Source organism: Dipteris shenzhenensis, chromosome 10 (assembly GCF_047967505.1).
Source record: "Dipteris shenzhenensis isolate YYH24624 ecotype China chromosome 10, Dip_SZ_1.0, whole genome shotgun sequence".
NCBI classification, from domain to species: Eukaryota; Viridiplantae; Streptophyta; class Polypodiopsida; order Gleicheniales; family Dipteridaceae; genus Dipteris; species Dipteris shenzhenensis.
Window position 1 is genome coordinate 16,963,167 of NC_141605.1, and position 22,934 is coordinate 16,986,100.

The 22,934-nt window shown below is 45.5% G+C and overlaps 1 long non-coding RNA gene across 2 annotated transcripts in view; it reads left to right on the forward strand.

Annotated features, from left to right (window-relative positions):
- The first annotated feature begins 1,578 nt into the window (after positions 1 to 1,578).
- The window catches only part of LOC147897480 (uncharacterized), a 29,404-nt gene continuing 8,048 nt past the window's right edge, over positions 1,579 to 22,934 (forward strand). Inside the window, exons 1-2 of one of the 2 annotated variants that reach the window (XR_015541705.1) lie at positions 1,579 to 1,798; positions 1,916 to 1,998. This is a non-coding gene — a long non-coding RNA (uncharacterized LOC147897480). Of the gene's footprint in view, positions 1,799 to 1,888; positions 1,999 to 22,934 lie in introns of both variants that reach the window. The other variant, XR_015541704.1, reaches the window with a different exon arrangement.

Consider the following 22,934-nt stretch of genomic DNA (forward strand, 5'->3'; position numbering starts at 1 on the left):
CAGCAAGAAAATCTGCAAATATCTCTCTTCTGCTGGAACTCCAAAATCCCAACCGATGAGTGAGAAATGGGAGTCAACACTTATCCACTGCCATGTGGCATAAATCTAAGGTTTCAAAACCTTAGAATGAAAAATGCATAACAAAGAGATGAAATCCAATATACAGAGATCTATAACTTTGAAAATACTCCACCGAATCGCGCAAGAACTGACAGGCAAGGGTTTTTAGGCGTCCGAAACGCAATGGGACAAACGGTTTTAGAAATCGTGGTCTCAATCACTGGGTCCAACACACGGATCGAAAAACGTTTTTGGAAACAGAACTGTTTGTAAACTCCACCGGAGTGCGAATGATGACCAACATCAAAGTTTTAGGACCTCCTGAGTCCACCGGAACTGACAGATCTGCAAATGGTTGCTCCAAACTTGAGTTCCAACACCTAGGCGGAAAAACGTTGAAACTGACACAGTGAGTCAGAAATCCAACGAAATGATCCCAAATTCAAGAATGAAGGTGTTTCCAAGCTCTTGAAGTGAAATGGACACCAAAAGCAAGCAATAGTTGCCTCTACAAGTCAATACGGAGTCTCTGTCGTCGAACGGAACAGGGAAAAGCTTAAAAAACGACTTTTTCTTTGAAAACACTTAACAGGCTCTCAAAACCACTTCACAAAACCAAAGTGACTTTTCCAAAGGTTCCTCCAAGGTCTTTGCACGCTCGGATGCAAGTAAAATCACCCACAAAGCTTCCCACAAAGCTTCTCCTTCCTCCCACAGAGCTGCTGAGCTTCCAGGCATTCACGCACGCTCAGCTAGATCACCCGGGCTCTGATACCAGTTGAGAGTGCTCTCAATGGAAGCAAGAACGGAAGAGGGAGAGAGAGAAACAGAGAGCCACACAAGTTTTGGTGCGTGCAGAACACCCTAATCTTCTTTTTCATTTATTTATATATGTGTTTGTGTATTGTACATAACTGGGGTAAAGGCACGCTGACCTTTAACCCCCACACATATTTGTTGTTTTCTATTCGTTTGGAACGTCAAAATTAAGACTAAGCCTATCGATTCCCTAATCTACTTTTGTATGACAAAGCATAATTATGTCACCATTTTCAAAACTTCATTAAAAAGGCAAGAAAATTGGTGGCTTGATGCATTTCCCATGTTGATGCATTTTCGGCGCAATGCATCGGACTCAAGCATGATGCCATGTAATCGAACAGAATAGCCACGCGACATGGCAATGACTCGCAATATTCACTAAAAGTTTTTTCCCGGCGAATCACAGAACTAGGGGTTTCAAATTTCGAGAAAAATTTTCTCGAGAGTTTACAGATTTTAAACCTAAAGTATAACGAAATTGCTTAAACTTTTGTAGGTTTTAAAAAATTGAGAGAACATTTTTTACAGGGGCAAATGAAAATGCCAGAGGATCATTGAATATAAAGTTGGAAGGTTTTCTATGAACACTGGTGCGAATGAGTGGTATGCGCTCATCGGTAAATAAATAAATGACGTGGATGGCCTATGGTGGGGAGCCAAGTGGGATGAAAAATGGGCCAAATGAGTTGGCAATCCCCAAGTTCTTAAACCTCCCACTAAACCCTAGGGAAGCTAGGTAATTTTCCAACAAGACAACAAAGAACATACAATTGTGTTCTCACATGGCTAGAATACGTGCTTCGAGGCTGGCCATGCTTTCAGAGTCCTTCTCCAGCTCTTCTCGCTCACTTCGACCTCCCAAGCTCAAAATTTCCTCTCCTCTGCTTCCTCCTCGGCCTTCCAATCTTCTCCCTAGGTACATATTGCTTCGTCTTCATATAATTTGAATTCACAGCTTGCTTGAGCTTTCCTGGGCTTGATAAATTGCCTGCAATTTACTTGGCAGCTTGCCTAGGCTTGCCTGTGCCATTAGGCCTCCCTTCCCGATGTTCGCCGCTGCCCCACGGTTGGTTACACATTTGAATGCCGGATCTTTTGGTTCAACTCTTCTTACAGGTATGTCTGAAATCCAGACTTTGGCTCTTTGTTAATATGTGCCTGCTCAATTTCAGTCTGGTAAAAATCAAAGTAATCCGGATGAATGGAAACAGGACGGGCAGGGGAAAATCGCAGACCAACACGGTCTACTAAAACTTGAATAGCAAAGGGGCAGTGGAGGAAGCTACATTGACGGAGGCACTGAATGCACCGTGGCATATGTTTGCTTTCGGGGGTGGGGGTGGAGAGAGAGAGAGAGAGAGAGATGATATGATCTATTGGGTGGCATGGTTATGTGAAAGGTGCCATGGTGGGGGGGGGGGGGAGAGAGAGAGAGAGAGAGAGAGAGAGACGATATAATCTATTGGACATATTTAGTAATGTATCACCAAATATTGCCGATAACGGATAGCTATTAGATGTGAAACCGAATATTTCAAAAGAATGCTCTAGAAGGTTAGTACTTGTCTTCGTAACCTATATGCTATATCCAAAATTTTGTTTAGTAGCGTCAATACCTCCTTAAAAAATGGTCCTAGCTGTATGGCTGGCTGGCCAAAAGGCCTTATAGGTCGTTGAACGATATAGCATTAATACTGTGTTTCTGTGAAGAGCTCGATAACAGAGTGTGTTCTTCACTTTCTCGTTCTATACTGGGCATATCTTTCAGGTTTTGTCTTCTCGTGGGAGCGTTGGCCTATTTCCACCTGCCCCTTGCCACTTCTAGATCATGTGAGCTGGTCCTCATTCTGCTTATTATGTATCTCCTGAAGATGAGATATCCTCTTTAAGGTAGTCTTGTCTTCCATATTTCGGCATAAGTTGTTCTCTTTTCTGAAACATTCCTTTTGCTCTCCTAGTCGTGCCAAAGCTTATTCAACATTTTCTTTGTTACCAATTCTCTAATTTGGACATCTTTGTTAGGAAGATCTATTGAATTTATCCCCCAAAACTTCAGCTATTTAATTCCATCTTTGTACCAGCCATTGTCTTTTGTTGCCTCCATAGCTCTCTGTGGGAGTCTATTTGCATCCATCATAGCCATTTTGTTAAGGTAGTGAATGTGTTGACGTATTGCTCTCCTTCCATAGTTATCATCCCTGCCTTTGCTAGCATGATGGGATACGGTGTTTGTCCCTTGATTCCAAGCTGTCCTATGAGAAACCTGGTCTACATTACCTCTACCCTTTTCTAGTATTTCCTAGAAAGTCCATAGAACGACCCACGAGCAAGAGTGACAAATAAGAGCCTACCACGAGCAAGAGCGACAAATAAGAAGGGACGTACGAGAAGAATGAAGAGGGACGTACGAGAAGAATGTCGAACACAAATCGTACCAAGAATGTTGAACTTCTTGGACTTTCTACTCTATTGTGTTGACTTTTGCATATCCGATGTCGAACTTTCCCTTCCAGTGTATTCATTCTTTGAGATAGCTCCTCCATTACACCTCCTAAACTTGTGACCTTGGTTTTGAGCTGCATATTCTGCCCTTTCAGGTCCACAGTTTCTTGCTAGAGTTTGATGACCATCTCTCTTCAGTTGGTAAGTCTATTCTTTCCTGGTGTTGTAAGTCTTGGCACATGGGGTTACTAACTTTTTGTCACACCATGTCATTTTCGGGGTAAATGCTTTGTGCGATGTATGCACTTCTCTATTGGCTCCTGTTTGGTTGTGTCCCTGTGCGTGTCTCTCTTCACTTTTTCATTGTGTTGATGCGTATACCTTCACTGCTTTTATTTATGTCCTCTCTGTATGTATGCCGTCACGGTTTCCTTGTATTGATGCATACACTTTATGCCTTCACTGTTGAAGAATTCAAAGTTTCGTTGTGTTGGCTGTGCGGATTGACTCACTGCAGTGTGGCTCCTTCTGGTTGTGTCCCTTTGTGTATGTCTTGTCAATGTTTCAGTGTGTTGATGCATACACATCCACTGTTCTTGAAGTGTGTCTCATCTGTGCGTGTTTCTACTTCAGAGTTTGTGTCCACACCATTTAATGCACTCACTTTTTCGTTTTGTTTTTGCACTGCATTCACATACTCCAGTGTTTCCATTCATTATATTGTTGTGTTACACAAAGTCACTGCTGCCCAACAAGTGGGCCCAAAGCCTTGATGGGCTATAAACAGCCCAAGTGGGGGCTTGTGTCGAGGAAATACCCAAAGATTTGGAGGTGGGCAGCTTGCACTTTGGAGTGATGGAGAAGTACGGCAGGTCAACACACTTGAACAGGCACAGCTGGAATAATTGAACATCCCAGCTTGGGATTCAAATGGGCACAGCCATTGGCAGCAGTAGGTGCCCAGATTGAGGTTTGCCTCGAGTTCTGTTACTCCACAAATGCTGTCCAGCCTCCTCTTCAATATTGCCGAGACTATCTTGTTCCAATTGGGCAGGAACATAGCCCTCCACCATCACCTAGGCCAACAGCCTTCTACCTAGCCTGGTGTTTGGCCTGTCAATTCATGGCTTGTTGATGATGCCTATGCGGCATGCTACAGGGGTGGAAGGGTTCTTTATCCTACTTTAGCAAGTACTGTATCCACATGCATCGATTGAGGCTTCGAACATTCGGGTACTGGGGTTGGTCCATTGCAACATAGGTCAAGCTAATCCAATGTCTTTTTCAAATCTCTTGATAATCCATCAAGTAGGAGTAAGAATTTGATTATTCGGAATGATCCCTATATTGATTTCATAGTAAATCACACGAAACCATAACTAAGCTTTCGATGCATCATTACTTAGGCCAATATATATGTGAGTGTGTGTGTGTGGAGAGAGAGAGAGAGAGAGAGAGAGAGAGAGAGAGAGAGAGAGAGAGAGAAGTAGAATTTATTAGCATCCTCGAGGGGTCAAAAATGACCCATGGGACCCGTCTGAATACATTTTAAAAAGAGTCTCCTCAAGGAGAGGGGTCAGGAGTCTATGAGTTCCTGACGACAAGTAAAAAGACGAGTGACAAAAGATCCCAAAGCTGCCGGAGAGGCAGTGGAGAGAACTGATGTCAACTGAGCGGAGTCCTCCAGTATCTGCTGGTAGTCCTCCCTAATATGTGCATAACGGGGGCACCGTAGAGCTACATGTGCCTCCGTCTCAACTGTCTGCATGTCACAAAGGGTACAGACTCTAGCATGTCTGGGCTGGTGTATCCAAGCTCCCTGCTCAATGGCAAATGTATGAGATCTGGTACGGAACTTGGCTATGTTCCTGCGATAGGTGTGCTAATATAAGGCTGAGCATGTGTCTCTATGGACATGTATGTAGACCAACATGTGGGATTTATGTTGTCTTGATAATATTCCAGCTTTACCCTCTTTTCACTTGTCAGCCATTGATTTTGCAAAGTGCTCAGTAAAGACAGTTGAAAATCTTGCATGTTGACCTTTGCAGGCGGCCTGGTCAAATATGCTTCCACTTTGCATCTGCCGAACCATTTTCTTATGTTGGTTGCCCATCCTGTGCAGATGATCTTACTTTTGTAGTTCTTTTGAAGCTTTGTGCTGGCCTTCCATGCTTTATGAGGTAGCCTATCAGGTTGCATTTGCTGTACCACTTTGCACCCAAGTGCAGGGGTGCATGTGATAGGCAGTGTGCTTTGGCAAGAAGAACCCTGTGATCAGGCCTCCCGCTTGTAATGAAGGGGGGAAATGGGCTAATTTAGAGGCCCTTTAGAGGGATTTTAGGTGGGACATGTGGAGGGACTATATAAGTCTCCATCCACCACTCATTGTAGCAACTTTTGATGTGACATCTAATCCTATCTACTCTTCCTCCTCCTTCCGGCTATCTATTGCCTACGCTCACTCACTCTCCCTCTCTTCCCTGCTCATTCTCTCTCCGTCCTACCTCATTCTCTCTCTCCCTCTCTCGCCTACCCCTTCTCCTCCCTTCTTCCCCTATCTCTGTCTCTCTTCTGCTCCTCTATCCCCCTTTCTCAAAATGTGTCCCTCCCCCTTTTCTATATTAGTATCAGAGTACCGATCCTAGCACCATAAGGGAGGTGTTGGCGCCAACGCCAACGAATCATATCTGCTACCCTCAGCCAACGCCAATGCCAACGATTCATCTCGAATTTGGTCACCTTGAATCTGTAGCCCTCAGACCCGAACCAAGGTCTACATCCACAACACCCTCTCAACCCATCAACCGCCGACCTGTTCGTTGCCCACCTTGTGTCGCCGTCCGCCCATGAGTTTCAATCTGTGAGGCCGTCCTGCCAATCGTCGATGTCATGAACCTTTTGTTTGTTGCCTGTCCGTTAGTCCCGTCGTCGCCCTGCTGCGCGGCCGTCCGTCTATTTTGACGCCAACCACCTCAACCCAACAGACCTTAGAAATTAGCATTTAATTAATTGATAGGTTAGAATAGCTTGGGTTAGCTTAGTAGTTGGGTGTGGTTTAGGTTTTGGTTAGGTTCAATTAGTGGGTTAGGCGACCTTTCTCCTGAGCCTCTCCATCGACCTTTTCGTATTTCCACACACGATCTAAGTTGCTCATTACAGCAGGGAATTGCTGTCCATTTCTCTTTGCCTACATTCGAGCTCCTCTCTCTAGGGCCAGTCACCATGCCACCGAAGGGTGCCTCTCTTGATATATTGCATGATAGTGATGAGGCTGCTCAGTATGAGCAAGTGCTTGCCACAGTGGTTGCATCCACTGGTGGTACGGAGGTTCCTTCCACTCAGCCTCTCTCTCTTGCATCCCAGGAAGCGCAAGCAGCGCTGACATAGTTTTTGGATGCCCTTTCCTCTATGCTCCAGTGTGCTTTCCGCGAGATGGGATAGGAGTTCAGCCAGTAGCTTACCACAGCTATGGCTATGCAGGATACCGCTCTTGCCTAGATGGGATAGCAGATCACATCTACCATTGCTATGCAGGATAAGTGTAAGTAGCCTGTACCCTAGCATGGGGATCAGTCAGATAGCCATGATGAGTTCTCGGGCCCATGTAGAGGGTTTATGGCTGATGCACGTTGTGCCTATGAGCATGTACCCGTAACCCGAGCATGGGGATTACACTGGTTTGGGTGATGCTTTTTCTGTGCCACAGAGCACTTTCTTGACAGATACCAGGCCGCCTTTTAGGCTGGGCCGTCTATACTGGGCCGACCTTTGGGTATGCATTCATTCAGTACTGCACCCGTGAGCGTGCGTGGATCTGATTTTGGGTTACAAGGCAGCTGTGAAAGAGGTCAGTCCTCTTCTCAGGCTTTTACCGCACCATCTTTTAGAGGGATGCCTTTGGAAGGAAGACTCAGCCAGGGCTGCATGTTTCTATGGCTTCGTCAGTGCATCAGGCTGGTGGTGTTACTACGCAGCATAATGCTGTAAATGGGCAGCAAGTAACCACAGACGATATGCTCTCAGATGCCTTACGCTCTTACAAAGCCTTGCCTAAGGAAGTGCGGGATGAGATGCCCTTTCCTCAGTATGTGAGCCTTAAGCATGAGGATGCCCGACATTTTGGTGGGTACAATAAGCAGCATGCAGCCAAGGATGTGAAGGATAAGCTCTCGGTGCATAAGTTTAAAGGGGACACTCGCACTCCCAATGAGTTGGAGGAGTGGCTCACGAAGCTGGAAGACTATTTTCGCTTCTACCCCAAGTTTGATGAGGAGCGCATTGTTTTTGTAGGTATGCATATGCAGGACTATGCTCACATATGGTGACGATACATGAGGGATTCGCCTCAGAGACCAACAACCTAGAGGGCTTTCAAAGAATTGATGGTCACTACATTCGTATCCCCACTCGTCTTGGATCAGTACTTGGATGAATTCTATGCCTTGAGTATTTGTTCTGGAGGCTTTCCCTGTTTGTGCTGGATGTATCTGAAAAGGGGAAGCTGCTGCATTTCATCCAGGGGCTAAGTCCTTCTCTGGCTGCAGATGTGAAGGTGCATAACCCTCAAACTATTGAGAGGGCTGTCTAGCTTGCAGAGGTATTTGAGCCGAAATATTCCAGCAAGTATAAGAGTGGAACGGGCAGCATACATGGTGCTGCATATGAGCCTGAGAAGAAGCCTAAGATGAGTGACCAGCATGATAAAAAATGGAGCCACGAAGGGGATAGATTTCCCTTTTGATTTGGGTGGTGCATGATATTCATGATATGTCATCAGTGGACATTCAGCCCACTCGTGGCATGCGAGGTTGTAGACCCACGTCTTTTTCTTATGGAGCATAAGGTTGCTATGCCTTTTCTTGCGCGAGAGGATGCAAATGGAAATGCTCCTGTGGATGAGGAGGAGATCTATTGGGATGCGCAGCAAACAATTTATACTATCTCTTTTCATGCCTTGATGGGTGCTAAAGGTGTTGAAACTATCAGATTGAAAGGGCAGGATTGTTCACATGCTTGTGGATAGCGGTAGCACTCATAGTTTCATCAATTCTAAGACCTTACAGAAGGTGGGACTCATTGCTACTGAGATTGATCATGGGCTGAGAGTAGAGGTGGCAAATGGACAGCATTTGGTCAGTAAATTTTGTTGCCAAGATGCAAGGATCAAGCTCTTTGAGGATTATGATTTTGTTGGGGATCTCTTGGCATTGGATATGGGCCCAATCGATGCTGTCCTGGGCTGTGATTGGCTGAAATCCTTGGGCAAAATCAGCATGGACTTAAATGCCTTGTCACTCAGCTTTGTTCATAGGGGAAGATCTATAACATTGCATGTTATTGCAACCCCTAAATTGCATGTCATTTCAACGAAGCAGCTAGCCAGAGAACTCAAGAGGAAGTGTGCCATCTATGCACTGAATGTGTCAGTTTCTCAAGAGGGTAGCATTTCCCATGTTGAGGATTGTGATATGCAGAAATTGCTCTCAAAATTTACAGATGTGTTTGCTGATATGCCTTCACAGTTGCCTACACGAGGAGATGTTGATCATGCCATAGTGGTTGGGCCTAGTAGCAATCCAATTAATACGGCTTCATACTGTCTCTCGAAGGTAGAACGAGAAGAAGTGGCCACAGGAGCGAGAATAGCTTGAGAAGAACTTTGTCTCTCATAGCACTTCTCCTTTTCCATCCCAGTGCTCCTGGTGAAGAAGAAAGATGGTTCACATGGCATGCATTGACTACATAGACTTGAATAAGGCTACTATCGAGAACATGTTTCCGATCCCTAGGATAGATGACCTGTTGGATGAACTCAAGGGTGCTCGATTTTTCACTTTGAGGTCAGGCTACCATCAAATCAGAATAAGAGGAGGAGATGAGTACAAGACAGCCTTTCGCACAGAAATAGGTTTATATGAGTTCAAAGTTATGCCTTTTGGATTGACCAATGCACCGGCTACTTTCGAGGCACTCATGAATAAGATTTTGCAGCCTCTTCTTTACAAATATGTGATGGTTTTTTTTAATGACATCCTCATTTACAGCAAGGACAAGCAGGAACATGTCAGACATGTCAAACAAGTCCTGGAACTCTTGAGATTGCATCAGCTTTATGCTAAAGCCAACAGATGCATGTTCATGGTGGAAGAGGTTGAATACCTTGGCCACATTGTGAGCAAGGATGGAATTTGGGTGGATCCTATTGGAAAGGTCACCTCCCCATCTGTAAGCCCCCAAATGAGGAGTGCGTGGGGGAGGGAGACCTAGGGCAGGATGTGGCCGAGTCTGGGAACCTGGACGGGACTAATTACCCGATCTGGAAAGTGAAGATCCGGAGTCATTTAGTGGCTCGGAAGTTGTGGAAGCTGACCACGGGAGAGGAGTCGAAGCCGGAGGACATGGTGGATAGTAAAGGGGAGGTACTCATGGCAGTAGACAGAGAGGAGCTTAAAGCTTGGGAAGAAAGAGATGCCCATGCCCTGGCAATAATCATAGGGACTACGGCGGACTCCGTTCTTCCGCATATCCAATTGGCCGAGACGTCAGTAGAGGCGTGGGCCACCCTGAAAGATCTGTACGAAACAGACAACACCTCCCGGATTGTGCTTCTTCAGCATCAACTCTACAATCTTGATATGGAAGAAGGAGATATGGTACATAGCCATTTGACGAAGGTCAAGGTGGTGAGGGATTAGCTGGCAGCAATTGGTCAGAAGACAGACTCATGCCATCTGGCCTTGATGGTACTGAGGAGACTGCCTCGGAGTTCAAGAGCTTTGTTACGGCTGTGACAGCAGGACAGAGGACCAAACCTCTGACGTTTGAGGAGTTGTGTCCATTACTGCTACAGGAGGAAGCTCGGGAGAAGCTCTACAGCGAGGATAAAGATGACAAGGCGATGCTGGTGAAGGATTCCGCTGGCAAAGAAAAGGGCAAGCCTAACGGTGGCAAGATGACTCTGACGACGAGGGGACTTCGAAGAGAAAGCACAAGAAGAAGTGTTTCTATTGTGATACGCCCAGATATTTTGCAAAGGACTGCAGAAAGAAAAAGGCGGATCTGAAAAACAAACAGGAGTCTGACTGAGATTCAGAGGGAAAGGCCAAAGCAAATGTGGTAATCGAAGAGTTGTTCCTGGTGACATCACCGAGTGTTACCGAGGTCAGATATGTTGATCCAGAAATCACAGTGAGGATGTCTGACATAGAGATGTGGGTCGACGAGGAGTCAGATGCCTTTGTGAAGGTGAAGGACAGCATGAAGTGCTTGGTATCTTCCAGGTGTGTGGCTGTTGACACTGACATGAGGGTGGATTCCATGGAAGGCCTTGGGGTCTCATGGTCAGATGGATGCTGGAGTTCAGAAGGGGACAGTATCGGATTACACAAGCGCTTGGTGGGTGCCTCAGTGAGAGTTTGCTTTCAGAGCGAACATTCAGGCAGAACAACAGTCTGGTATGTATTTGATATTCTGCATTTGAGCCTTTATAGCATGCTGTGGAGAGACTCTGCTCTTCATTTGTCTCAGGTGATAAGAGATTGGAAGGAATTGGCCTTCTTCGAAGGCAGAAGGGGAAGTATTGGTGCTTCTTCAAATCTTGGACGCAGATTGCTAGAAGGTGATGGACAAAGAGTACTGAAGCCAGAAGAGTACCTGCTTGAGAACTCAGCGAGAGTTCATGGTCCAGGTTATCTGGAAATATTCATTGGTTGCAGACCTTGCCAAAGGAAGGACGGGTTGAAACAGACCCTCAGAGCATGGTGCCTGGAAGACTCCAGGTTGTTCACTCATTATGAGGGGGACGACTGGAAGATCGTGACAGCTGGATTGCTCGAGTTCAGAGGCGGGAACGTGACTAAAGGAGGTGGTAACAGGAGGTGCTACCAAAGATGGACCTGTGTACCAGGATGGCGTGCGGAAGCGGAATCGGACCTGGACCTGGTGGAGCAGGAGCCACTGGATGAAAAGCCAGGAAAAGATTTCTACATTGAAGAGTTCCAGAGGACTACGACCAGGGAGTTACTGGGGCATCGTCATCGACGTGTTGGCATTGGGCCGAGATGTGTCGGCCTCATCTGTAAGCCCCCAAATGAGGAGTGCGTGGGGGAGGGAGACCTAGGGCAGGATGTGCCCAAGAGAGAAGAAAGAGAGGGGGCTGCCACATGGGCAGCACCTCACAGATTTGGAACCTGCAGATGGCATCAGCTTGGCGAGGGTAGTGGGCAGGTGAAGGGCCTACAACAGACCCTAATAATGGCGCAGTACAGGCGGGTCAGGACAGCAGGAAGTACAGGTGTACGGCGTAGGACACGTGGCTGGGAAGAGGACTTGGCAGAGGCGCAGATATGGCAGGATGTGCAGGCCCTGATATGCAGCAGCAAATATGGCTGTCAGTGGGCAGAAGGCAGGCCTTTTATAGGCTGGATACCTGCCTTGAATGGAGGGCCAAAGGGCCCTGGAAGTTTGGGCCAAAAGACCTGGGGAGTGTGCCCTTTTAGGGCTGGACCAGCCACAGACTGGTCGGCCAGTCTGTAACAGGCTGGTCGGTTTTTTGCCAGCCCCCTTGGGGCCATAAAAGGAGAGGCCCTGGGCCTCATTTCACATCCAACAGTTCAGCAGAACCAGCAGCAGACAGGAGCAGCCAGAAGACATTTTCTTGGGCCTCATCTTCGAGGTGAAGGAGAGTAGAAGGTGTGCTGCAGACTGAGCTCTCAAGGGCTGAACCTTGGCTGTCTCTCAGGGCAGCAAGGTGTTGTGATCTGGACGGAAAGTCTACAGAAGCTCCAGGTGGAGCACGCGGGCTCGAGTCTAGAGATAGCCAGCAAGTAGGAGAAGGACCTTGTGGTAAGATCAGAGGACCACATCATTGGTGGGACTCTGGATCTGTCTCTTTTGTATTGTGTCCATAGTTGTGGACGGAAATATATATTTTGGTGGTTTCTCTATCTGGTTGGTTCATTGTCTATTGATGAGTTTGCACACCTATTGTATGCACATAAGTAAAGAAGTCTGTGATTCCACACCCACACCGCACACTGTGTGAGCTCCTGGGCATTACTATAAGTCTTCCGCTGCGTGTACCCTCTGTTGGGTATTTTCTAACAGATCTAGCCGCAAAATCCCACCCAGCTCAGAGGCTTTTTGGGTCTAGCTCTTTCTACAGGAGATTTATTAAACATTTTGCCAAGAGGGCAGCCCCTCTTACTGACTTGTTGAAAAAGGATCAAATGGATAGGAGAAGCACAACTCAGTTTTGAGGACCTCAAAAGTGCCTTGAGTAATGCATGTGTGTTAGTGTGCCCTGATTTTTCACGCACTTTCATTGTAGAGGCGGATGCAAGTGGCAAAGGCCTGTGGGCTGTTCTGAGACAGCAACATGGAGTTATAGCTTTCAAAAACAGAAAATTTACAGCCAAGGAATTGGATATCATATTTATGATCAGGAAATGCTGGCCATACTACATGCTTTCGAGAATTGGCACCACTACCTGTATGGTAGCATGATTAAGGTTAAGACGGATCATAGGACACTCAAGTACTTCCTCACGCAGTGCAATTTGTCCATGAAGCAGAAGAGGTGGTTGGCTGCAGTCCAGTACTATGATTTTGACATTGAGTACAGGAAAGGGAAAGAAAATGTGGTTGCCGATGCTTTGTCCAAAATGTGGGCTTGTAGTCTGTCTACCGTTCCCACCATCTATCAAGATGGATTCATGGGGTTCAGGAAGAGTATATGCAGAATTCGAAGGCAGCTCCCATGTTTCTGGAGTTATAGGAGCCTTCCAACGAAGGGCATGCTGAATTTAAGCTTCATAATGGGCTGTTGTACTGCAAGGACAGAATTTGTCTTGTGCCAGATTCAAAGTATAAACGGCTGGTTTTGCAGGAATGCACTTACATGCTGGTATCACTAAGACATATGAAAGAATCAGACAGAGTTTCATCCGGGATGGCATGTGGCGGGATGTGGTTAAATATGTCATTGAATGCTTGCCTTGCCAACAGAATAAGGTGGACAGCCAGCTACCCGTAGGTCTCTTACGGCCTGTTCCCATTCCAGAAGGCAAATGGACTCATATCGCTATGGATTTTATCACAGGGTTGCCTTCTACAGAGAAGGGATGGGATAGCATTTCTGTGGTGGTGGACAGCATGACAAAATAGGCTCATTTCATACCCACTAAGACCCGGTATTCAGCATCACAGGTTGCTTGGCAATTTATTGAGCATGTTTTAAAGCATCATGGCTTCCCTCAGGAAATTGTCAGTGACAGAGATGCAAAGTTTATGGGTCACTTTTGGCAAGAGTTATTAACAGTGATGGGTACTCTCCTCACACCTAGCACTGCTTACCACCCAGAGACGGATGGACAGTTAGAGGGTGAACAAATGGGTGGAGGAATACTTGAGGCACTTTTGTCATGATACACAGAAGTCTTGGGATAAGTGGCTGGCTTTGGCTGAATTTTGCCACAACAGTACCAAACTGTTAGAATTATTGTTATAATTTAGCAGTGACCAATGTAATGTAATAAGTAGGTTAGGGGCACTTTTCCCTCACTTAGAGGTTTTTCTCCCTAACCACAGTTAGTTCACTAACTACGGTTAGTGAAGGATAAGGTTTTGTCACTTAGACAAAACCTATCATTCTATTCAGTTGTAACACACTCATCTAATTGCAACTATCGTTTTCAGCTCTCTCTCTCTCTCCTGCTCCTGCTCTCACACTTTGCTCTCTCCCTATTCTCACATTTGGTATCAGAGCAGTGTTCCTTCTCGGACGTGCTTCCAACTCCTTGCCCAAGCTCCTCCTGCATCGTCGCCGTACAGCACTAGCCAGTGCAGCTTCCGTACCATTTCGCATCAGTCCGTACAGCCATTCTAGGCTGTTCCGTATGTTCGTACCAGGCTGCCAGTACAGAACGCCGTACAACCCCTTCCGTACACAGTTCGCCATCGTCGCCGTATAGCCGTTGCCAGACTGTACGGTTCGCCGTACAGTTTTGTACACCTGTACTAGCTCGTCGACAACGCCGTCTGTGCAATCCGTACAGTCCGTCGTTGCCAGCCGTACAGCTCCCGTACCCATCCGTATAAACTATCGTACAGCTCCCGTACCGTCCATACAAACTGCCAGTTAGCTCGACGTACAGATCCGTACATCCTTACAGGTGTACGGATTCCGACCGTACAGGTTGAGATGTACAGTTCCGTACAACTGCACTGGATTGATAGTTCTGTACTGTTAGTCCGTACAGTTTGAAGGTGGGCTTGGAAATTTACATTTTTGCAGGATTTACTTTGTAGGAGGATATTGGAAAGTTTTTTTGTCAGGCTCTTGTGCATACAACCATTGTTTGGCTGTATTTTTGGGAGCACATTTGGAGCTTTGGCAGACAAATTGCAAATTTGGGGCTTTCAGTTAATTTGCCCTCTTTTGGATGCAATTTCCTTGAAGAAATTTGGGGCTTTTGCAGACAGAGAGCAATTTGTGCAACATTTGGAAATTTCAGACCATTTGCCCCTTTGTGTTTGCAATTTCAAGCCACAAATTGGGGCTTTTGTGTTGGGAGAGCAATTTTGCAGGTTTCAGTTCACACTGCCTTTCTGTGAGTGTTTTGAAGCACTTTTGGCAGGTTTTGGGAGAGATTGGATGCTCTGGTAGATTTCTGACAGAGACATTACAGAGATTTGAGTTGCATTTTTAGCCAGTGTTTGGCTGTGTTTTTTGGGATTTGTGCACTCCATTCCCAGCAAGGGAATTCAGATTTGCATTTGTTGTATTTTCTTTCTCAGACATGGCCCAGCAAAATCAGAATGATTTCGGTTTCAGTGGTCTCTCACAAGAGGATAAGCTGGATGGTACCAACTACTCCCTCTGGAGTTTTATGGTACGCAATATTCTGATTTCCCGTAATTTATGGGACTATGTAAATGGGGATGAGTTCTGGCCAGCAAATGTGGCACCTAATACCCCTCTCCAACAAGGAGGCAGAGGTCGTGCACAGGGTACAGCTGCAGCACAAGTTATTGGTGCAGTTATACCTACCACTCCAGAGCAAAAGAGATGGGATTCATGTGATGCTTTAGCTTTGTCGTGTATTTCTCTTTCAGTGAAAAGATTCATCATTCCGCATATCCGGTCGTGTAAGACCTCAAAGGCAGCATGGGATAGTTTGGAGAGCATGTATGCAGCTCGGAATGATGCCAGGGTGTCTTTTTTGAAATGAGAATTGTCTCATACACATATGGAAGAGGGTGACTCCATGTCAGTGCACCTCACAAAGCTACATGATTTACGAGAGTAGTTGCTGAATATTGATGAGATAATTCCTGATTCAGAGATGATTACCACTACTCTGAATTCTCTTCCTGAGTCTTATCTCAGCTTTCATACCTCGCTGAATTTGTTGTTGACGGGGGGTGCAAATCCTCTCAATTTTCACGAGTTGATAGGACTTCTGCTGCAGGAAGAGCAGACCAGGAAAAACATGGCTTCACGAGCAGGTGAACATGCCATGCTTTCAAAATTCAAGCCTAAAGTAAAGGGACAGGCAAAGACATCAGCAAATCAGCCTTCCAGTGGTTCAGGACAGCCTTCTCAAAAGTCTAAGGGTGATGCAGGTAAGCCCAAGAAGAAGGGAATATGTCATTACTGCAAAAAGCCAGGTCACTACGTTGGAGAATGCAAGAAAAGGCTTGCAAAAGAAAAGAAAAACAGCTCCGGTATGGCCGTTTCAGATTCAGCTCCTCATGCATCTGACAATGAGCAAGCTACAGCCAACTTTGTGGAGCACGACTATGCCTTCTTGTCTTGCATTTCAGACTCTCAGTTGGTTGCTCCGGATAGTACAGCCACTTGTAATCATGACTCTTATGCTTTTCTGACATGCAGTTATGATTCTTTCAAGGATGCATCAGCTTTTAGTGTCAATGAGACACAAAATACATGGTATTTTGACAACGGTGCCTCAAAGCATATCACTTCCAAGAAGTGTCTTTTCACATCTCTGCATCCACCACCCGTTGGTAAAAAGGTCACGTGCCAACAACTCCTCCTATTCAGTTCGTGGTATAGGAGAAGTTGAACTTACAGCCATTGATGGCTCAACATTCAGAATTTCTGATGTCTTGTATGTGCTTGGTATCACAAAAAATCTACTTTCAGTGTCCACTCTTAACAGAGCTGGATTTCAGGTCATTTTTGAAGATGACAAGTGTGCAGTCCATGACAGAGACCATGACTATGCCTTGAGATTGTCTGGCACTTTGTTACGTGGTCTTTTTCAGCTTGACATGTATGAGAAAAGACCAGCACATGCTCTTGCAGTGTCGACTCCTACTGTTGCTATGCAGAATGCGGAGTTATGGCATGTCAGATATGGACACATGCATTATGGCAGCTTGATGACGCTTCAAAAACATGCCATGGTTGATGCATTGCCTCCTCTTGAAACACCTCCTCCACATGCCTGTGAAGGGTGCATTCTTGGTAAAATGGACAGATCTCCTTTTAAGAAGGATGGATCAGTAAAAGCTGTTCGAAAATTACAGCTTATCCATAGTGATGTCTGTGGTTCCATGAGGACTCTATCATTGGGTGGTCATCTTTACTTTGTCACTTTTATAGATGACTACTCCAACTACACTTGGGTTTATGGGCTGAAACGCAAATCAGAAGTGTTTATGGTTTTCAAACACTTTTCAGCCATGGTTGAGAATGAATCCGGACTCAAGATACAGACATTACGCACAGATAGAGGAGGGGAGTATTTGTCTGCAAAATTTGATGCTTTTTTGAAAGACAAGGGCATTGTACATCAGCTTACAGTGAGGCTAACTCCTCAGCAAAATGGCAAAGCTGAGAGGAAAAATCGTACTCTTATGGAGATGGATAGATGTATGCTAAAAAGCGAAAAATTGCCTCACAAATTTTGGCTTGAAGGTCTCATGTGTGCCAATTATGTTTTGAATTGGGCACCCACAAAAGCTTTGAAGACCAAGACTCCCTATGAAGTTTGGCAATGGAGAAAGCCTTCTGTGGATCATTTCCGTGTCTTTGGATGCCTTGCATATGCTCATGTGCCCGTTGAGTTTCGGCATAAGTTGTCTAATAAGGCAATCAAATGCATTTTTGTTGGGTACAGTGCAGAGAGCAAGGGATACCGTCTCTACAATCTTGTCACACGCAAGATTATTGTCAGTAGAGATGTTATATTTTCAGAAAATTCAGCTCACACTCAAGCTGAATTTGATTTGCCTTCTTCTTCCGATGATGTCTTTGAGGGTTACTACCCATTGCCTTGGGTTCCCCTGCTGATATATTTGATGCAAATCAGAATTTTCAGATACCTCCACATGCTCCGATTCAGCCACAGGATGTCATACCACCTCCACAAGCCGTGGAAGAGGTTGTTCAGCAAGAAATTGCAGATATACATGCAGCAAAAATAGTCCCAAATTGGCTGTTACAAACTCTCAGGGAGAGTAAAATTGATGCTCCATTACTTGGCAGAACTCGGAGTGCAGTAAGGCATGGGGGAGGTGCTCTTTTAGTTGAATCAGCTTATGCAGGTACTCTTCTTGATGAGGAGGAACTTGAGACATTTGAAGAGGCACATAATAACGTGCATTGGATGAATGCCATGCACGATGAGTTGCAGTCCATTCAGAAAAATCAGGCATGGGAAGTTGTCGATTTGCCACCAGGTAAACATGCCATAGGTACACGGTGGGTTTTCAAAGTTAAAAGAAAGTCAGATGGCACCATTGATCGGTACAAGGCAAGGCTGGTTGCAAAAGGATATGCTCAGAAAAAGGGCATAGACTATGAGGAGACTTTTGCTCCTACATCCAGAATGACAACCATCCGGTCAGTTATAGCAATGGCTGCAAATTTTCAATGGAATGTTCATCAGTTGGATATAAAAACAGCCTTCCTTAATGGAGACTTGTTGGAAGAGGTTTATGTCAAACAACCTCCAGGCTTTGAAATTTCAGGAAATGCACTTCAGGTATGCAAGCTGAATAAAGCTTTGTATGGGCTGAAACAGGCCCCACGTGCATGGTATGAAAAAATTCATGCCTTTCTGACCAGCAAGGGGATGCACAACAGTCCAACTGAGAGCACCCTCTACATCAAGAAGGATGGGGGGATATTTTAGTCATCATTCTTTATGTAGATGACTTACTGCTCACAGGGTCAAATGAAGATAACATTGTAGATTTTAAAGCTGAATTGCAGACCACTTTTGACGTGTCAGATTTGGGGCTGCTACACTTTTATTTGGGGATCCAGTTCACTCAAGAGAAAAGTGACATCGGTATGGACAGATTCAACATGCAGGATTGTAAGCCCATAGCTACTCCCATGGCGCCGGGGCTGAAGCTTACAATGCATGAAGCAGGTGAATCATTTGATGTCACACTCTACAGTCAGGCTGTTGGATGCCTCATTTATCTCTGCAATACACGACCTGATATTCAGTTTGCAGTTTCTCAGGTGAGCAGATATATGCACAGCCCAAAGACTATGCATTGGCAGGCTGTAAAACACATCTTCCGTTATTTGCAAGGTACCAAGTCTTTTGGCTTGATGTTTCCCAGGGGGGTTGACTTGCAGATGCATGCCTACAGTGACTTAGATTGGGCTGGAGACTACGACACTAGGCAATCCACAAGTGGCAATTGTTTCTTTTTGGGCAAAGCTTGTATTTCTTGGTTGAGCAAGAAACAATCTACAGTGGCTACCTCTTCATGTGAAGCTGAGTACAGGGCAGCTTTCACAGTGACAGTTGAATGTGTTTGGCTGTGTCGTTTATTTGTTGATCTTCATCTTTCATTGGAGGGTCCTTCTCCAATTCTCACTGATAGTTAGAGTGCTAATGCAGTGGCAAAGAATCTTGTGTTTCATGCTCGCACAAAGCGCATTGAGATTCACTATCACTACGTCAGAGAGAAGTTGCATGTAGGAGAGATCAGTATGATCTATGTGTCAACACATGACAATGTTGCAGACATTTTCACCAAAGCACTTCCACGTGAAAAGTTTGAGGCATTTCGCAGTGCCCTGAACTTATCTCCTTTTGGTGATTGATCATTTCCTTGTACATGACATTGGCACTGCAGGGGGGTGCTAGAATTATTGTTATAATTTAGCAGTGACCAATGTAATGTAATAAGTAGGTTAGGGGCACTTTTCCCTCACTTAGAGGTTTTTCCCCCTAACCACAGTTAGTTCACTAACTACGGTTAGTGAATGATAAGGTTTTGTCACTTAGACAAAACCTATCATTCTATTCAGTTGTAACACACTCATCTAATTGCAACTATTGTTTTCAGCTCTCTCTCTCTCCTGCTCCTGCTCTCACACTTTGCTCTCTCCCTATTCTCACACAAACACCCTTTCCGTTGACATGAGCCCTTTTGAAGCAATGTATGGATGCAAGGTTGGGGTGCTGCCTTTAATGGCAGACATAGCTGTGAAAAATCAGCAAGCAAGGAGTGAATTGGAAAGAATGGATGCCCTTCTACAATTGGCTAAGAAGAATATGCAGGATGCCCAAGCCAAGCATAAGAAGTATGTGGATGAATGCAGGAGATAAATGTTTTTTTAAGAAGGGGATTATGTGCATTTACTCCTCCATAAGAACCGTTATGCGTCGCTGAAAGGTAACACCAATACGAACCTTGCTCACTTGTATTATGGTCCCTACAAGATCATCCGTAAAGTTGGAGAGGTGGCATATGAGTTGGAGGTACCCAGTACCTCCAAGATTCACAATGTTTTCCATGTGTCCTTGTTGAAGCCGCATGTAAGATGGCATGTCCAAGTTCTTCTTGAGCTACCACCTATGGATGAGGAGGGTCACATCCTCTATGCCCCGGAGCGCATCGTGGGTTTCAGAGACCATGTGCTCAGAAACAAGATCTACGTAGAGTATCTTATCAAATGGCAAGGTCTCCCTGAGGATGAAAATTCATTGCAGCTAGAAAGCATTGTTCAGGACTACCTCTATCTCCTTCCGAGCTGATTAGTAGTTGCTGTTTGCTGCACCGTTTGGACAGCCAGGATGTAAAATTTTGTGGGAAAAATTCTATGGGAAGGAATGTCTGTAATGAAGGGGGAAATGGGCTAATTTAGAGGCTCTTTAGAGGGATTTTAGGTGGGACATGTGGAGGGACTATGTAAGTCTCCATCCACCACTCATTGTAGCAACTTTTGATGGGACAGCTAATCCTATCTACTCTCCCTCCTCCTTCCTGCTACCTACTGCCTACGCTCACTCACTCTCCCTCTCTTCCCTACTCATTCTCTCTCCTCCCTACCTCATTCTCTCTCTCCCTCTCTCTCCTACCCCTTCTCCTCCCTTCTTCCCCTATTTTTCTCTCCCTTCTGCTCCTCTATTCCCCTTTCTCCAAATGTGTCCCTCCTCCTTTTCTACACCGCCCCTATCTTCGTGACCTAATGAGATGCTCTCTATGTCGGAGCGCCTCGTGAAGGAAGGCGGCAAGGCACCTCTGATTTGGGTACGAGAAGTTTGGAAGGCCCTCGAATCCGTCTTTGAAAAGGGAGTGGTATTGCCCGCGTATCTCATAGTAGACTAAGCAACGGAAGGCGAAGTGCTCCTCTGATTCGACCTCATGTCGCTCACATAATTTGCAGATACGGTTCTCCCTAGGGATCCCCTCTGCTCGACCACTCTCGATATGGAGTTGGTGTGATGACACACGGATCTGTCCAATGGCAATCCTGAGTGAGTGTGGTAGGTGGAACCGTGGTGGGACAATGAAACTCTCCTCGGAGATATGCAGGCAATGGTTTCAATAGAAACCGAGCTTCACAGGAAGCTCTGCTTGCACCAACAAGGTCCCGAATGTGTGTAATTGTAAAAGATCCTCACGGATAGATGATCGGATTGAACTCATTGCCTCTAAATGGGACAAATAGAGCGTCAATGCTGTACTGGAAGGGTGGCAACCTGTCTATATGGAACCCCAGTCTCTCAAACCATCCACATGTGTGTGCGTACCAGCCTATCTGATCACCTTGGAACTGCCATCTTATTTGTTACATCAATTAAATATACTTTTATAAGACTAGTGTGAGGGGGAAGAGAAGTGGAAGGGAGCAAGAGAGTGAGAGTGAGAGAGAGTGACACTCTAGTGCGGGTGTGAAGTGATAGTGAGCCACACCACAAACTCACTTATGTTTTATTAGGATTAGGTTTACCCTATGACTGTCTTAAGACAGTCATAGGTGTCCTATCTTTAATTCTTTAATTAAGGGTTGGCAATGTGCCTTTACCCCCAACAACCTCCCACCTAAAGGCCAATGTGCCTAAAGGGGAGAAAAGAATAAAAATTACAGCAATATACAGTTACTGTATACAAGACCATAAAGTAAGAATGGTCTCATCCTAATCCCATGATGTGGCGGCAATGTGCAAACCGCTCTGTAGGTAAGCTCTTAGTGAGCAAATCTGCGGGATTATCATCAGTGTGCACTTTCACAAGCTCAAGTCGCTTGTCTTCCAGTACCTCCCTGATGAAATGATATTTCACTTCTATGTGCTTGGTCTTCTGATGAAAGACCGGATTCTTTGCCAACATGATAGCACTCTGACTATCACAATGCAAAACTGGCATATCTCCTGTAATGCCCAAATCTCCCACCAGCCGAGTAAGCCATATTGCTTCCTTGCAGGCCTCAGTGGCTGCAACATATTCAGCTTCTGTGGTTGACAGTGCAACGCATTTCTGCAACCGAGACACCCATGATATAGCACCTCCTGCAAATGTGAAAATATAACCGGTAGTAGACTTCCGGTTATCTGCATTCCTTGCATAGTCTGAATCTGTGAAACCATGCACCAATGCATCCTGCCTACCATAGCATATGCACAAGTCTTTGGTACCTTTGAGATACCTCAAGACACCTTTCACTGCTTCCCAATGCCGCTTGCCTGGATTTGCCATATACCTGCTGATGACTCCCACCGCAAAAGCAATATCCGGACGAGTGGCAACCATGGCATACATCAAAGATCCAACTACAGATGCATACGGAACCTTGGCCATTTCAGCCTTATCATCATCTGATCTGGGGCTGTCCTTACTGCTGAGTTTTAAATGTGGAGGCAACGGGGTACTAATGGACTTCCCCCCCTCCATTTTAAACCTCTGCAGTACTTTGTCAATGTACTCTTTCTGTGACAGAAACAAAAGTCCCTTGGACCTGTCACGAGTAATACGCATGCCAAGAATATGATTTGCATCACCCAAGTCTTTCATGTCAAAAGACTTATGCAGTTGTTTCTTCAAAGCACTAATCTCATGCTGAGATTTACTGGCAATAAGCATGTCATCCACATATAGAATGAGTAGCATCAAACTGCCATCCTTTGCCCGTTTGGTGTACAAGCAATGATCGGTCTCACACCGATGATACCCTTGGGACTGCATGAAGGCATCAAACTTCTTGTACCATTCCCTTGGCGCCTGCTTGAGTCCATACAAGCTCCTCTTGAGCTTACACACAAGCTGTTCTTTCCCTTTAACAGCATATCCCTCTGGCTGACTCATATAGATCTCATCATGAAGATCTC